The 14623-nt window shown below is 41.6% G+C and overlaps 1 protein-coding gene across 3 annotated transcripts in view; it reads left to right on the top strand.

The window, feature by feature from the left end:
* The first annotated feature begins 506 nt into the window (after positions 1–506).
* Positions 507–14623, top strand: part of LARGE1 (LARGE xylosyl- and glucuronyltransferase 1) — a 279282-nt gene continuing 265165 nt past the window's right edge. For 2 of the 3 annotated variants that reach the window (XM_018080646.1, XM_018080645.1), the window contains exons 1-2: positions 706–818; positions 2751–2835. The gene's annotated coding sequence lies outside the window, so the exon portion shown is untranslated. Of the gene's footprint in view, positions 819–2750; positions 2836–14623 lie in introns of all 3 variants that reach the window. The other variant, XM_008931589.3, reaches the window with a different exon arrangement.

Below are 14623 nucleotides of genomic sequence, written 5' to 3'. Positions count from 1 at the left end.
GCGGGCCCGAGACCCGCAGGGGGCAGCCTGGCACCGGGGCGCCGGAGGGAGCCGGCGGGGGAAGGCTGGCAGCGGGGAAGGGGCGGGAGGCAAGGAAGGAAGGAGGGGAAGGGGGCAGCCTGGCACTCAGAGTCGGAGGCGGCCGCCAGGCACGGGCACGGAGCGAGCCCGGGCGGAGCGCGGCACCCAGCGGTCGCTGAGTCGGGCCGGCAGGAGTAGCAACGACCGCGGCGGTGCGGAGGGAGCCTCCGTGCTCGGCTCCACGGTGCCGGTGACCTTCCCGGAGCTGCTCACCAGCCGGGGCAGGCCTCTTTCCCCGCGAGAGTGTGCACCAGGCCCCGGGGAGGAGGACAGGAGGCTGGGGCCGGAATCCCCGTCGCCCACGGGTCCTCCTGCCGCCGCGGGGCCTGTGCGCCGCGCGGTTCGCCGCCGGCGAAGGGGCGGGGGAAGGCGAGCGGGACGGACAGCTCGGACGGGGCCGGCTGCACCTCGGGACAGCGCGGAGCGGGCAGGCCCCGGAGAGAGCTGAGCTGGGCGGCGGAGGAGGCGGCCACCTCGGCGGCGCATCCCGGGAAGAGTCGGGACCTCCCACCGCCCTCCTCCTCCTCCCACCGTCAGCAGCTCCTCGTCCCGCGGAGAGTGGAGCCGCCAGTGCCGCCCCGGCCGTGGTCCGCTGGCTGACACCTCCGGAGCGCGGTGTTGCGGGCACGGAGCTGGAGCTGCCCGCCTGGAGCGGAGGAGGGGGAAGGACCGCTTGCCTGCGCGGAGCAGCGGGCGCTGAGCGCCCGTCCCGGCGGCCCGGGAGCCACCCGGGGAAGGTAAGAGCCTTCTCGTTGAGCTTGTGCTGCTTCTAGAGGCGAGGGGCGGGGGAGGGCAAGGAACAATCGATGAGTGTCTCCCTTCCAGCAGCCCGTGAAGGGGAGAGGGCACCCAAGTCCAGAGGGCCAGGCTGGCAGCTTTATCTCCTGGATTTTAATCCCCATCAGATCCGGAGTTGAAGAGATGCTCGGGCGGAGGCGCGCGTGTCGCTTCCCGGCACAAAGGGGCACGTCCCCCTGCCGAGGGAGGTTACCCCGCCCGGCTCGGACCCCGCTCCCCTCGCCAGTCCGCTCGCTGGCCCCGCGCCGCACGCCGCTCTCCTCGGCCGGGATGTGCTCCCGCTCCGTGGGGGCTCCAGCCGTGGGGCAGCGGGTCCGGGCAGGGACGGCGGGCTGCGCTCCGGCGTCCGGAGAGCCCCGGTGGTTGTCCGCTGCCGGGCGGTGGAGGGAAGTCGCGACGTGGGGTGTGAGCGCTCTGCCCGCGGCGAGCCTGCTCCGGGAGCCGGCCCGGCGGAACGGGACCCGCGGGGCAGAGCTGGAGTTTGGCTGGGACGCCGAGGCGAGCAGGGTGGCTTCCCCATCCCCCCCCAGCCTCCCCAGCAAGCCTTCTGCCCAGGAAGCTCCCCTTTGGGAAGGCTTCTGCTATGACCTCCTGTACAAGAACTGTGTCATTTAGATCATTAATCCCTGCGCACCGGGAGATGGGGGGAAAATAGCAACTTGCGGCCCTGTGGAGGTGACGTGAAGTTTGACAATGCCTTATGTAACACTTTTTGGAGAGATTCCTAGCTTTTCTGCTGTGCCCGGTTTTAGTTTTAGAAAGCAAGTGAATTTTGTTCTTTGCAGAGCATCAGATAAGCGATATTTATTTGCGTTTTCACCTAAGTACAGTGTCTTCTGCTTTGTTCAACTTAGAACAGGGGTACTGCTAAACAGCAAATTAAGCCTACTTTTTTTCCAACGTGCGTTTTTTTAAAACTGAAAATTAGCCAATGGAGGCATCTGAACAGTTGTTATAAGGTCTTACATTTTTCTGTATGTATTGTACATGTTTTTTATAGGACTCTTAACATGACTACAGGAAACATTTTCACAGCACTGACTGTTGTTTATGTCTTCTGGAAGGTATGGATGCCAGGATGAAAAGGACAATAAATCAAATGTCTTTTAAACATTATTAGGGGTTTTTTACACAATATCAGTGCTGGAAGGAACAGAAGGGCAGCAGGCTAAACAAAGTACTATGTTAACACCAGACCTGGCAATTGCCAACAGGTCAGCACATTTTATTTAATGATGTCTTCTGGATATAGATTAATTTTCTTTGTACAAAATAATTTTTTAAGCTTGTTCAGAAATAGAAGCAGCAGGAAATTTGATAAATGGATTGAAAGGTTGCCTAGTTTCCCTTAAAGGGTTATGCCTTCTACTGTGGAATAAAACCCCCAAAATGTAGCCTCACACAGAAAGACAGGGTAGTGATTTGCTACTTACTCTTCAGACTGCCAACTGCGAAGGCACACTAGGGGCACTAGTGTGGGTGGGATTTTCCCCCTCATTCGGTGGTGAAAATGCACAGACTGTTCTAATAAGACCGATGAGATTAATTTTTTTTCTAACCTTCTAGATCTTCATCATTATACTATAAGCTTAGAGGAGAAATTGTATGTATAAATTCAGGTGATGAGTTAAGGACAGGGGGGATCTTTAACAAAGTCATTTTGCTCCCTGCTGCAAATGGAGATAGGTTATCAAGGTTAGTTTACTTATAAGAACAGGACAATTTAACAAAAAACTCTTACCCCAAATGTCTTCACTGTGTGTCAGTTTTTTAAAATGGAGAAATGTGGAACAAGTATCCCTAGTCTTCTTGGAAACTGCAAATTGCTGATAAGTATTCCAAGTTTGAAATGTGAAATTCTTACTGCTTAGGTGTCCTGTGATGGCCCTTGATCAGAAAGGCTGCAAGTCATGTAAAAGCCGCAGTAACTGCAGTCTCTGATGGATAATTGGATTGGTAGGTTGGTTTTGATTTTTTTTTTTTTTGGCTTTTAATTGCCTACTGTGGTAGCTGATTCTTTTCCTCTGTCCTGTTGATGTTTAGTTCTCACAATTTTTATTTAGTGTGCAGCATCTTTCCTGTTCAAAGTACATCCCCCCTTGTCAGTTGCTGGTGAGGAAAGCATAGCTTGGAGGTATTTCAATGGCAGTATGTAGCAAGATACTTTTTTTTTTTAATATCCAAAATATACGTGACAACTTTTTTTCTTCTTTGTTTAGATGACATAAAAAGATTGTAAATTTTCTCAGGTCTGGAGAAATATACTGGTTTTCTTTGAAGGAGCACTGAAAATAGTGTTACTTATATGTTGAATTCTCTGTGCCAGCTATTCAATCTACAGGAATTCCAAAGTACAGTCCTCAGAAAACCAAAGTGCAGAGCCGTGATGAATGACTGCATGTCTGTTGGCAACATTTAGATCTGTCAGACGTTTGATCTGAAATTTCAGTGTGTAGGACTCCAGTATTAGTAAAAGTAATATTCCTTCTGAATGAATTATTTTAGAAAACTAGTAAAACTAGGCATCTCCCATGTGCACTTAACTTGTGGAACTGAAGTAGTGTTAAAAATAATGATTTTAAAAGAACAATTCTCCAAACTCTTGGGAGACTATTTCTTGCTCAAGTATGTGGTTTTTGTTTTTACCTGGGATAAACAATCAGTTGTCAATAGATCCTTACTGGGATACTGTTCTTTTATCTTCTGTCTCATTTCTTTTTTTTTTTTTTTTTTTAAATAGATGCTCTTATAAGAGCAATCTAAAAAAACCCAAACACATGTAAACACAAAACCAACAAAACTCAAGTGGTTTTTTTTCCCGGTGTTTATAAGGGCAAATAATAGGTAAAATTCATAATCTGACTACAAAGTCTTTGCACTATATGCTAAACTCGATCTACATGCAAGCCCCTAACAATCTCAATGGGAGTGCTTGTCTAGATCCAGAAATGCAATTTTTTTTTTTTAACATGTCTTTATTTCCTGTCTTGTATGAAAGCCCATGTTAATGAGCTCTTGTCAGCTTTGAAGACCTTTCATCATCTGCCTTACAATAAATTAACAAAATATCCGTTTTAAGGATATGAGATGTGTCTCTTTCTCCTATAACCTGTCTGTGCTGATAACATTATGATTTGTGTGAGAAGAGAACATAGTGGCCAATGCAAGCTTGTCTTCATTCTCTTCAGAGTTGGCTCTATTGGTTATTTGCCTAATGCTGTGGCTAAAGAACTTTCTGAAAAGTGATTTTGTGTAAGGAAACATACACACATGTCCATGTGCACTATTTTTGGTTTGTTTTCTGGGTTTGGCTCATCTTCCTCTTTGTAGTGAATACTAGCTTTAAAAAGCAACCATTGTTCATTAATGCTGGCTTTAAAAAACAGTCATTGTACATTATCCCACACTTGGCATAATTTAAGAGCTGGAGAGTCAGAAGTACCTCAAGGAAGGTATTTTTACTTTTCCTTTTTGTTTCTCTTTTTCATTGGATCACTAATTTTTCTTTTCCTTGTGATACACCCACCTGAAGATAAGGGTTAAGAAATGAGCTTTGTACCTAGTAGGGATTCATGACTCTTTTGGTGTCACTTGGCTCAGTATTTGAAGGTCTGTCTTGTGTCCTGTCAAAGCTTGTTCAATGCATGGCTGTAGAAGGGGAACAGCAGATAACAAATTCTATTTTATACAGAAGTTGGTTGCTCAAAACTCAAGGAGAAAATTGCTAGAAAGGATTATCCTGGCCTTGGCACTGACTTTGAAGAAATCTGCCAAGGCTGGAATCCTTGTTTAAGTGCCATCTGTGTCAGAATTAGAAGCAAACTGTGTAAAATAGTTCCATTACCTGTTTTAATTTGCAGATCAGACCAGGTCTGATAATGTTTACTGTAGTAATCCACATCACTTTCTTTCTTGGATATAGCTACTATTTCCACAACAATGGAGTTAACCAGGCAGAAGCTACACTTAAATGTCAAGAAGAACCCCAGCCCTGTCTATCCGATACTGTTGCAAAAAGCCATATGAATCATGTAACCCTTATAGTGGAGGAAGCTGGAAGTCTCCAACCATGTAGGCAGAATGCAGCCTTCCTCACTAACCTCCACATAAGATAACTATGCTTGAAAATAATAAAAATAGGTTGTTTTTCAAGGCTGCAGTTCCCTGTCCTTATGCCTCTGACCTCTTCACTAGTGAGTTCTATGAGGAGATGGGTGTCATCACCACTCTACTCTTCTCCCATGCATTTTTGAGTATTGATGAGTCATTTCTGTTACTCCATGTCTATATCAATTTTTTATCCTCAGGGAATAGTTGCACATGATGACCCAGACTATCCATGCTACCTGAGGGGCAGCTTGTCAAGGGTAACATCTAACAGTGTCTTGCTTTACCATTTTTGCAGGAATCTATGAAAATTACAGAAATCACAAAAATTTCTTATCTGCTATTGTTTGGCAAAACCACAATATCAGCGGTAACAGCAGAACCACAGCTTTCTAAAATCAGAAGGATGACGCCCGTATCAGCTGAAACCTGTTTTCACATTCTGGCATCGAATTTTACAAGAAAACTTATGTTCAGCCAAAAAAAAAACAACAAACCTTTTTAAGCAGCTTCCTGATTCCTTCGCAAGAAAGTTTCTGCTGCTTAGAACTTCCAGAGAAGTTGAGTTGTCACTTTCATTTGCACCTCTCAATATTTCCTCTAAAGTTTATCCCAGAATGTAATATTTACATACAGAGGGCCAACATTTTGGTTGTACTATTAGCTTTTAGATTTCTGTGTTCTGGTAGGCATTTGACAGCTAAGACTTAGGACTAGAAGAAAACTGGGCATTATTGTTACTGAGAAATCTTCATTTAAATACAGAGAAGAATGAAGGATTTTGTTTTAGGAGGAAACAAAGAGGAAGAGGAGAGAAAGGGCTGAGAAATGAAGGGAAGGAATTGTGGTATTTGATTTATTTATTTATTTTAAATATGAAACGCTTTGCTCATGATTTCTAGATGGACTTGTAAATGAATTTGTCTCTTTGGAGAAAGGAATGTTTCTCATTGTGGAATATAAAGTGTTACTGAGTAGTGAAATGGGATGAGCAAGAAGAATTGTGAATTATTCAAATGAGATTAAGTTTTCAGCTGATATTGAGGCTTCTCAACCCAGCTGCTTCTGGCTAGGTTTCACTTTCCTTCTCTCTGTGACTCCCCTGCTGTGGCCCTGTACCTCAATACTAAATTCCCTTGGTGATTGTTTTCTCTTCTGTCTTCAATTAATGCTGCTGCTAGTCAATACTTCAAATGGAACTTTATGTTTAAAAATTACTGGACTTCAGTGTATGAATCTGCTTAATTCAATATTTTTCAGGCTGAAGGTACTAGAAGGGTGTATGCCACTGCATAGAAATAAGAAATGAAAACCAATCATTCTAGCATTATTAAATACCCAAATATATGTTCTTTAGATCGTGTTGTTCTTAAGAATATTAGCTTTCATTGTTTAACAGAAGGGAGTATAAGCTTCCTGGTATTTTTATATAAGATGAACTGACATTAACCCTGAGGCTTTTGAAGCAGAAATTAAGTTCTGTATTTCTGTAGTCTCACCCTTTATTCAATTCTAGGACTGGTTCTAGAGTGTGACTCAGATTTAAGCATGGAGGCTCTCACTGATGTAAGACAGATCTTCCAAGATAAAATATTGGCTGGCATGCTTGGGAATTCTTAAATAAGGTAAAGGTGGTTCCTACCCCTTTAAAGGGGTGCAATTGTCTTTTTGGATTCTTCAGTCTTAAGTATACTGTACAATTAGATGCTGTTTTACTGAAGTAGAGAATTGGAACATTGAAGAATGAGGTCCCTGTAAGGGTGGACATTTTCTATATTGGAATACATTATAACTTATTATAACTTATAACTTATATCCTTGATCTTGATCTTGCAGAGCTCTTTAATGACTACATTTATGAGAAATCTGTTCGTCTTCGGTGACTCTTTCAAGTAGTGGAAAATCAGTTGAAATCAGTAGGTGATGATGTTTTAAACAATATTTAGTACTAGGAGAGTTGCATATTGACACTTACTTCCACAAAGCAAAAATGATCAGTTTAAAGGAATGATAGAAGAATTTAGTTCGGGATGTCTTCTTCCTCACTGAGATTTATGTTGTCAAAATGGAGGATGCTACAAATGGAGACAGAAGGGGAAAAAATCACTACTGATATCGAGTCTATTGGAATAGAGGATCTGCTAGTGGCTAAGCCAAACCATCTGGTGATGGGCAGGTAAGAGGGAAACTTTTGTACTTGATGCTGTTAAATTTCAGACTACCAAAGCAATAATTTGGTCTGTACTATTACATGAGAAAGCAACCATAAAATGTACAGGCTGAGAAGTTTGAGATGCAGCTGTCTTCAGCGCATTGTCCAGCAATCACCTTGCAGTTTTGATTACTTTGAGAAAGAAGCAGTGTGTATGAGAATAAATTCACATCCTTCCATGGTTGCTCTCAGCTCTCAGGTGTGAAGAAGAGAGTATAGGCACAGTGGCCCAAGTTACTGCATTTGCTTCCAAACGTAGCAATCTGCCTCCCTTTTCTCTTGTTCTCCCTACAATGCTAGTACAGCCTAAGGTCTGCTAGATTAAAATAGCTGCTTCTAACAAACGTCTGGGGTCCTTCAGAGTCGCAGTGTTCTCGTTAGTGATGCAGATCCCTAATTATTGGAACACCTCCTTTCCATATGAAGTCATTCCTCCGTGGTCAAAAGCAGGTGCTTTCAAGCTGGTTTGGACAGTGGAGAGCCATGCATGTACTGCCTTGCAATCTGGTTATCAATTTTGCAAGTCACATCTCTACTGTTGCTATCCAGACTCTTGCCCCTTGCTTTTGTGTACTCTGCTGGGGAAGTTGGATGTAAAATTTCAACCTGTTCGTGCTACCAGTTGTCACTACTCTGACACCAGTGCTCATACCTGGCACCTCAGGTATACAGAAGTGCATGGTATAGTGGAAACATTTTAGTAAGCTAAGACATTGATTTATGTTACAGTTGCAATGTGAGTAACTGTGCACAGTTGGTGAACGAGTTGAGAGAAAAGATGTTCTTAAACATTTTTTCTTCATTAAGATGAGCAAAAATAGTAATACTGTTCCATTAGTATGTAAGGAACTGAAACTGATGACAGTATTTTTCATATGTAGAATAACTTTACTAATTTTCTATTCTTAGACACGTTGTGGAAATAAATCCATAGCAAAGTTGCCCAAGTGGTTAGTCAAAAAGCAAGGAGCAGAACCCTGGTTTCCTGAAAGAGTCAGTGTCCCATGCCTTAAACAAATGGAAACACCACTGTCTTTAGCAAGAACTGTTGCTTAATATAGTTGTAGCTTAGATGATAAATCCAAGTCCCTGACGATACTCAGCATATAACAATTATCTTTATGTAAATATACAGAATATATGTGCATCTAAAACCAACTAAACAAAAGTTAATTGACAAATGGATAATTGACAAAATAAACTAATCATAGTGGAATTTACAGATACTCTTTGTTGATTTAGAGGCAGTGCTGTGATCAAGGGAAGAAAGGAGTGTGTTTTACTTCTCGAAAATAGAAAATAGTACAATATTTCAAGAAGGCAGTAGGAAAATACTTGAAGGAGCAGATTAATATATCTTGATATTTAAAGGTTGTAGGTTATTGTTCTTTAAATACATGGAGTTTGTCTATGGTCAGGTAGTGCTAACAACCTGGAGAGGGTAACTGGCACAGGCCACTGCCATTTAGAAATCACCATAAATGAACAGTAAGGAAACCAGAGTTTCCACTCAATTATTGACATGTGCTCACTGGTTAAAAATGCATTTATTGATTGCATCATTTTATATCAGTTTTGACTCATGATAAGCAGGGGCAGACACAGCGTTTTTCTGAATAGAAGGCTACTACCATGTTACTGGGCAAATTTGTTAAGAGGATTTTGAAGAGGTGGAGAGAATGAGAGAAACAGCACTAAGGTGAATCCATATTCAACAGGGATCTGAAGGTGATGCAGTGTGACACAGAACAAATTTTTCAGATGTCCTTCCTTTTGTCCTAAAGCTCTTAAAATTTTTCATAGGTGAGTTTCTTCCCCTTCTGTTCTCAGTCTAAAAAATATTGTACTACACATCAGCAATAAAGATTTCTGGACCTGAAGTTAGTATCAAGAATTCTTTGAAATAATTTAATTTTGCTGCATATTTTATTTTACATGTTTGGGTTTTGTTCCTCAGTTTCACCTGTCATGCAGTTGGACGCTGGTATATTAAGAAATGCCCGAGTTTGATTTTTTCAAGTTGCCTAGAGCTACATCTAGATGGCTTTTGAATATCTCCAAGGATAAAGACTCCACAACCTCTCTAGGCGATGTGTGTCAGGGCTCAGTCACCCTTACAGTAAAAAAGTGTTTCCTGATGTTCAGAGGGAACTTCCTGTGTTTGTTTGTGCCCACTGCCCCTTTTCCTGTCACTGAACACCACTGAAAAGGATCTGGCTCCACCATCTTTATCACCCTCCCTTCAGATACTTATTCTTGACTTCTTTCACAAGTTTTAGCTCGAGGTGGGCTCTAGCTTTCCTGACTGCATTTTTGCATGCTCAGACACTGTCTCTGTACTCCTTCCAGTCTACCCGTTCCTGCTTCCTCTTGTATACAGTCCTTTTGTATACTTTCTGTGTTTGAGTTTTGCCAGAATCTCCTTTTTCATCTTTACTGGCCTCCTGGCATTTTTGCATGACTCCCTGCTCTTTGGAATGACCAGTTCTTGAACTTGGAGGAGGTGATCCTTGAGCATCAACCAGCTTTCTCTGCATGAGACTGTTTTCAAGCAGGTCCCCAGAAAGACCCAGGTCTTCTCTCCTGAATGGCCGGATTGTGATCTTGTTTTTTGCCCTTCTTCCTCCTCTTGTGATCCTGAATGCCACCCTGGTCACTGCAGCTTAAGACTGCCTTTGACATTCAAATCCCCGAGGAGTCCTTCCTTATTTGTAAGTATAAGGTCCAGCACAGAACATCTCATTGTTGGCTCCTCTATCATTTGGATCAGAAATTTGTTATCAGTGATTTAAGCTCTGGATGCTTAGCCCATGGGTCTGTTGTCCTTCCTGCAGATAACCAGAGTGGTTTAAATCTCCCATGAGGACCAGGGCCTGTGAATGTGAGGTTGCTGCTACCTGTCTGTAGAGGGCCTCATACACTTGTTTTTCCTGGCCAGGTGACCTACAGCAGGTGCTCACTACAGTGTCACCCAAACTGGTCTCTCTTCAGTCCTTACCCGTAAGCTTTCACTTAGCTCATCATCCATTCCCAGGCAAGGCTCTGTGCATTCCAATGTCTCTCCCATAAAGGGTGTCTCCACCTTCTTCTTTCCAGCATGTCCTTCCCAAAGAGCCTGTATCCCTTCGTTGCAGCACTCTAGTCATGCAAGCCATCGCACTGTGTCTCTGTTCATCCCAACAAGATTATAACCACAAAACTTCACAGATCTCTAGTTTCTCGTGTTTATAATATTTATGTTTATTCATGCAAAAATAATTTCCACAAATGATGGAAGTAATTCAGATAAAAGCACTGGTTTTGCTAATACAACTGTGACTACTGTGGCAGCTTCTGCTAGCCAAGTTACATCAATCAGTAGTCATTCTTCATACTGTCAATCAACGTAGCTAGGGTGTCAGAAATTCCCAATGCAAGAAACCATTACTGCCCAAAAGAGCTTACAATATACCAAAGTAAGAGTGTGCTTAAGTTTTGAAAACTGATACTTTGTACTTTCCCCCTTTTAAAATTTCTTCTCAGACTGTACTTTTAATCACAATAATTTTTCATTTGAGTAATACACGCTTACTTATTGGTGGCTTTGTTAAAATATCTTTTGGAAAAAAATAAAATCTGTATTCCTGTGTTGTGATCTACTGGGAGGAGCAACATGGGACAGTTCTGAAAAAAAATCACTAGGACACCAATGGTTTTCTCTGTTAGGTTGCATTTTTTTTTAATCAGTGTGCTGTTTTAAGTATATTTTTATATTCAATTTGAAAGTGCTAAAATAAAATCTTACAACAGTATTTAGCACCATTTTTTTGTACTATCTAAACAAAAACCTTTAGCAGGATTGAGACAGATCCCACTGCACCTACCACGTGATGGTAATTCATAAAGATGAAATGCATCTAACATGGCAGAAACTGAGTCATTTATCGCAGGTAGCAAGAAAGATAAGTTTCCTGGGTTTTTTTTGTCTTTTTTTTACCTATATTCACCATGCATCTCTGAGTTTGTGATAAAACTTTTTTGATCACCAAGAACTTGTTCTGTGTGGTCTGTTTTGAGTCAGGTACAGATATAATTTTTAAGACTTAGTATCTTTGATTAATCAGAACAGACTGGAATTTCTGGTGAAGTTTTAGTGGATTGAGCCCTGGTTTTCAGCAGGTCAGAGATAACACTATTAAGAGTGAGAAGCGCTTTCGGGATCTGTTTGTAGTGTTGACTTCAGTCTTTTTAGTGACAAATAGTTCTAATTGTTCAGGTTGTCTCAGCTCCATTTTTGAATCCTCATTGCTTTTAGCCAAGGAGATTATTATATGATACCCTTGGATGTTTTCAGTGAGATATTCCTGTCAAATGTTGACTTGGAAGCCAAGTTCCATGCTTTTTCTGCTGGAAATTTTATCTGAGTTGACTGGGGTAATCCTGTGCGAATTTCCACTGGTAATCAAGTTTGTTAAACTAGGCTTAACAGCGGGAGGACATGAGACCTGTGCCCTTTGCTCTTAACTAGCTTCTGTTTCTTTCTCAATATCAAGTTCAAGCCCCTAATTTTTCAAAGCCCTACTCGAGACTCAAGTGGGAATGTTTCTGCCAGGTTCACAGGGCTTCAAGCTGGGCTCTTAATGAGCTGAACATTAAATACCAAAGTGAAAAACTTTGCCGTTCTTGCTTTACTTTTCTTATGAACTGTCTTGCTGAAATCAGTGCTGCTAATAGTGGAGTGAGGTGCTAACCAATATAGATGAGAATATGTCAGTCCTGACTCTGCTGAGCATATGAGCCTTTGTAAGGGCAGTAATGGGAGCTGCAAAGGAAAAACACTTTATTCTCAATAAGAATGTAAAAGCTTTTCTTATGGTGGTATAGAACTAAAAAAAAAGATGTTGCAGTTTTAATTTAAGAAAAGCAACAGGAATTTCAGTTGGAAAAGTGTTAGTGTTGAAAGTAAAACGAGTCTACCAGGATGTCTCAATACACAGTAATGTAGTATTGCTGTTCTAGTACTGCAGAACCTGTTTTGATGCGCCACTAAGATGAAAAATGAAACCACAGTGTACAAAACTGAAATATCAGCCAGCCACCTGTCCATTTTACTACCAAATTCTGCTTCCTCTCCTCTCGTTTCCTTTCACTGAAACAATAGTTCTTTTATATCTTGACGTGTTAATATTTGCAAAGTGTTTTTGAAAGCTGAAATGCATGAGAAAGGTGCTAAGTATTCTTGCTTTCATTTAGAACTAATTTTCATTCAAAATGTTCTTGTCATGCCTTATACTTGGTGTGAAAACTGGAGAGGATACAGGGATTTTAAGAATTTTGAGCTTACAGATATAGATATGAGAGCTTTTGCTCTAATTCTATGGCTCAGAAGTATCTTTTTGATACAGGCAAAGATCTGTATTCTAGAAGCTGCTTTGCTAAGGGCTGGCATAGAAGTGTATCTGAGATTGTTATATCAGAATGCGGATTGGGATGGGCTCAGTGCATTTAATTCATCTCTCTAAGCACCACTGAATGTCCAAGGTGCTGTCATACTTAGTAGGGCTTTTTTTTTTCTCTCGCTGCATGTCTGTAGCTAACAGGTAGACTGAAGTCTTGGATCCATAGATACTTGTTTCTTTAAAAACACAAAATATTCAAATAAAGGAGAGCTTTTCTAACCAGACTTGGCACAGTTAATGCAAAATTTGTTGCCGTTGTGAATCTACAGATGGGAGGAAAAAGTTCTGCAAGAACCGAATTAGAACACTGACATGTCTAACTGTCTGTCTCATGTTTATATACATATATTAAACTGAAGATTGGTGAATGCTCTGGATCTATTAGAAATATCTTCCTTTGAGATGAAAATCAGTATGGAATGTTACATAGTCAAAATTCTCATCTTTGAGGTCATTAACTCCTATGAAATTATTTAGAATGAATGATGATCTGTAGACAGTTTTTAAGATTTATACATGTTATTTTTATCTGCATGTGCATCTGTACAACATTCAGGGGTTCACAGACAGAAACCACTGATTTTAAATAAATTATAAACTGATACAGGTCTACTTTCTGTAAATATAGCTTAGGAAATTGTATTAGGCATATTGCAAAGCCATTGAGGCTTGCTCCAACTATGGAGGAATGTCATGGCATGGTGGCTGTTGATTTGATTTTTGGAATAGGACTTGAATATATGATCCCAAAAAGTTTCAAGAACTGTTTTCTGTGGCTCTGAGTGGTATTCATTATCTCTTAAGTTTTGCCTTCAGTAGTTCTCTTTATTCAAGTGGTGTCGTGGTTTAGGAATGGTATTCCCCAATTTAGTCTTCCCACTGAAAGACTCCCAACCTCGTGTCACTCACTCACTTCCCCCTTTCCCTCCCCCCTGCAGCAGGATGGAGAGAAGTACTGGAGGTAGAAAAGGTGAAGAACATGGGTTGAGATAAGAACAATTTACTGGAAACAGCAATGAAATAAGAAAACTGAACAATAACAGCAACAATGGTAATGACAGAGTGTAGAAGAGAGAGGCGAACGGTTCACCCGTGATTGTGCACTATGCAGAAAACCCCCGACAATACCCGACCGCTCCATGCCCTGGAAGGGACCCTTTCCCCCATCCCTGCAAAATGAGGTGAGGTGATATAGAATAACCCCTGGGTCCTACCCATGCCCTCACGTGGCTACTGCAAAAATGAACCCTGTCCTGGCCGGAACCAGGAAAAAGTGCATATTTTCTTATCATAGGAAGTGATGGTTTACTTCATAGGACAAATGAAAGGCTTAGATGGTACTATATCTCCATGTCTTTTATGGGAAATGTCATGTCATAAGAAGCACATTTCCCCCTGTACAAATGTGAAATTGTGTTGTAAATGAGATCTCTTAATTACTGCTCAGCTTTACTAAGCTTTTTACTATAGTCAGCAACTGCCTTGCTGAAAAGTACCATAATTTTGAAGCAGAAATTTAGGACTGAAGATTTCAAACCAATTTCTTTCTTTCTCATCATTAGGAGAACAGTGGCTTGGCAGTGAGGAAGAAGAGCATTCTGGTCTATAAACAGTATTCAAGTTTTTTTATATTAGTAGATTAGAACAGCATGTTTGTATTTCTCTTCCACCCCCTCACTGACTCTCTCATGGTTTTGCTTCTAGTTTTTGGACCCCACCTTTCACTTTAGTGCTTCATGTTTATACTAGTCAAGTTTTGGTCCACATTTTGGATCAAACGTGTGTATATGTCTCTAGGAAAGAGGTTTTGCCTCGAGACCAAAAGTTTGCAGTTTCTTACTGGAAAAAAAAGAAAGGTTGATTGTAAGATAGGGTTTTGGGGATGTTTTTATTTATATATTCTGGAAAGAGTACTTCGAAATTGAGAAGTGTGTGTGTCTGCAGTGAGGTATGTAATTTCAATGGGGGTGAGGTGGCATGATGACCT

Source organism: Manacus vitellinus, unplaced genomic scaffold (assembly GCF_001715985.3).
Source record: "Manacus vitellinus isolate BGI_N305 unplaced genomic scaffold, ASM171598v3 scaffold_5_pilon, whole genome shotgun sequence".
Classification (NCBI taxonomy): Eukaryota; Metazoa; Chordata; class Aves; order Passeriformes; family Pipridae; genus Manacus; species Manacus vitellinus.
The sequence above is the reverse complement of the archived record's forward strand: the minus strand, read 5'-3'. Positions and strand labels throughout refer to the sequence as shown.